The sequence below is a fragment of the Panthera uncia genome, chromosome C2 (genome assembly GCF_023721935.1).
Source record: "Panthera uncia isolate 11264 chromosome C2, Puncia_PCG_1.0, whole genome shotgun sequence".
NCBI lineage: Eukaryota > Metazoa > Chordata > Mammalia > Carnivora > Felidae > Panthera > Panthera uncia.
The window spans coordinates 32,594,840-32,598,221 of NC_064810.1; positions in this window are offsets into that span (position 1 = coordinate 32,594,840).

Genomic DNA, 3,382 nt, shown 5'->3' on the forward strand with positions numbered 1-3,382 from the left:
TTTTGAGAAGCCTGGCTAGAGGTTTATCAATTTTATTTATTTTTTCAAAAAACCAACTCTTGGTTTCATTGATCTGGTCTACTGTTTTTTTTTTTTAGATTCTATATTATTTATTTCTGCTCTGATCTTTATTATTTCTCTTCTTCTGCTGGGTTTGGGGTGTCTTTGCTGTTCAGCTTCTATTTCCTTTAGGTGTGCTCTTAGATTTTGTATTTGGGATTTTTCTTGTTTCTTGAGATAGGCCTGATTTGCAATGTATTTTCCTCTCAGGACTGCCTTCGCTGCATCCCAAAGCATTTGGAATGTTGTATTTTCATTTTCATTTGTTTCCATATATTTTTAAATTTCTTCTCTAATTGCCTGGTTGACCCATTCATTCTTTAATAGGGTATTCTTTAACCTCCATGCTTTTGGAAGTTTTCCAGTTTTCCTATGGTTCATTTCAAGTTTCATAGCATTGTGGTCTGAAAGTGCATGGTATGATTTCAATTCTTTTATACTTATGAAGGGCTGTTTTGTGACCCAGTATATGATCTATCTTGGAGAATGTTCCATGTGCACTCGCAAAGAAAGTATATTCTGTTGCTTTGGGATGCAGAGTTCTAAATATATCTGTCAAGTCCATCTGATCCAATGTATCATTCAGGGCCCTTGTTTCTTTATTGATCCTGTGTCTAGATGATCTATCCATTGTTGTAAGTGAGGTATTAAAGTCCCCTGCAATTACCACATTCTTATCAATAAGGTTGCTTATGTTTGTGATTAATGGTTTTATATATTAGGGGGCTCCCGTGTTCGGCGCATAGACATTTATAATTGTTAGTTCTTCCTGATGGATAGACCCTGAAATTATTATATAATACCCTTCTTCATCTCTTATTACAGCCTTTAATTTAAAGTCTAATTTGTCTGATATAAGTATGGCTACTCCAGCTTTCTTTTCACTTCCAGTAGCATGATAGCTACTTCTCCATCCCCGCACTTTCAATCTGAAGGTGTCTTCAGGTCTAAAATGAGTCTCTTGTAGGCAGCAAATAGATCGGCCTTGTTTTTTATCCATTCTGATACCCTATGTCTTTTGGTTGGAGCGTTTAGTCCATTTACATTCAATGTTATTATTGAAGGATATGGGTTTAGAGACATTGTAATGTCTGTAGGTTTCATGCTTATAGTGATGTCTCTGGTACTTTGTGGTCCTTGCAACATTTCACTCAGAGAATCCCCCTTAGGATCTCTTGTAGGTCTGGTGTAGTGGTGATGAATTCCTTCAGTTTTTGTTTGTTTGGGAAAACCATTATCTCTCCTTCTATTCTGTATTTCAGACTTGCTGGATAAAGGATTCTTGGCTGCATATTTTTTTCTGTTCATCACATTGAAGATTTCCTGCCATTTCTTTCTGGCGTGCCAAGTTTCAGTGGATAGGTCTGCGACTACTCTTATGGTCTACCTTTGCAAGTTAGAGCCTGCTTATCCCTAGCTGCTTTCAGAATTTTCTCTTTATCCTTGTATTTTGCCAGTTTCACTATGGTATGTTGTGCAGAAAATCGATTCAAGTTATGGCTGAAGGGAGTTCTCTGTGCCTCTTGGATTTCAATGCCTGTTTCCTTCCCCAGATCAGGGAAGTTCTCAGCTATGATTTGTTAAAGTACACCTTCAGCCCCTTTCTCTATCTCTTCTTCTGGAATTCCTATAATACGGATATTGTTCCGTTTGATTGCATCACTTTGTTCTCTAATTCTCCCCTCATACTCCTGGAATATTTTTATCTCTCTTTTTCTCAGATTCCTCTTTTTCCATAATTTTATCTTCTAATTCACATATTCTCCTCTCTGCTTCTTCAACCCGAGCTGTGGTCAGCTGCATTTATTTGCACCTCATTTATAGCATTTTTTAGCTCCTCATGACTATTTCTTAGTCCCTTGATTTCTATAGCAATAGATTCTCTGCTGTCCTCTATGCTTTTTTCAAGCCCAGTGATTAATTTTATGACTATTATTCTAAGTTCTTGTTCTTTTATATTGCTTAAATCATTTTTGATCAATTCGTTAGCTGTTGCTACTTCCCAGAGTTTCTTTTGAGGAGAATTCTTCTGTTTCATCATTTTGGGTAGTCCCTGCGGTGGTTCCAAACTGAAGGGCACTTCCCATGTGCTGTCTGGAGTAACTTGTGTTGGTGGGTGGGGCTGCAGTCAGACCCCATGTCTGCCCCCAGCCCACCACTGGGACCACAGTCAGACTGGTGTGTATCTTATCTTCCCCTCTCCCAGAGTCAGGACTCACTGCGGAGTGGTGTGGCCCCTGTCTGGGCTACTTGCACACTGCCAGGCTTGTGGTGCTGCTTCAATGGGATCTAGTCAAGGTTGTAGCCGGGGTGGATCCCCAAGGTGCACAAGGGTGGGAGGGGCAGGCTCAGCTTGCTTTGTTGTGGTTGGTCCCCTGCAGCACCGGTAGTGAGGCAAACCTGTGGGAGGGATGGATCCATAGAAGCACAGCGTTGGGCATTTGAGCAGTTCAAGCAATTTCTGTGACAGGAACTGGTTCCCTTTGGAATTTCAGCTGGGGGATGGGAGAGAGAAATGGTGTTTGCCAGTGCCTTTGTTCTGCTGCCGAGCTGAGCTCTGTCTTCCAGGGCTTAACAACACTCCCTCCCAGTGCCATCTCACCCTCCACGCTCTTTGAGAGCAGAACTGTATACTTTTAACATTCCAGATGTTAAGTCCCGCTGGCTGTCAGAACTCACACAGTCCGGCCCCTCTGCTTTTGCAAGCCAGACTTCGGGGGCTCTGCCTTGCCCAGTGGGCTGCCCCTCCACTGCCCCGGCTCCCTCCCGCCAGTCCATGTAGAGCGCACTGCCTCTCTGCCCTTCCTACCCTCTCCCATGGGCTTCTTGTTTATGCTTGGCTCCAGAGAGTCCATTCTGCTAGTCTTCTGGCGGTTTTCTGGGTTATTTGGGCAGATGTGGGTGGAATCTAAGCAATCAGCAGGATGAGGTGAGCCCAGCGTCCTCCTATGCCACCATCTTCCTAAAATTTTCTGATCCAAGTGGAAGCATCCTATAGAAGGAAAACTCAGAAAGTTAAAAAAAAAAAGACTGTAAAAACAGAAAATATTAGAAAGGTTACTTAATATAAGGATTGAAAAAAATTCACTGCTTTTGTCAAATAACAAGCAATTTGTAATAATCAAGGTAAATTTTTAGTAGAATAGTTAGACAGAGGCCAGACTTTAGGAACATCAAAAAAAAAATTATATGTGGGGAAAATAATGGGTATGCAATACATTTGACTAGTTCAAATTTTTACAGAGCACTTATTCTGGATTCAGAACATGTTTTAGAAGTCTAAAAAAAACACAATGAGGAATAATTAGGCTATATCTGGAGT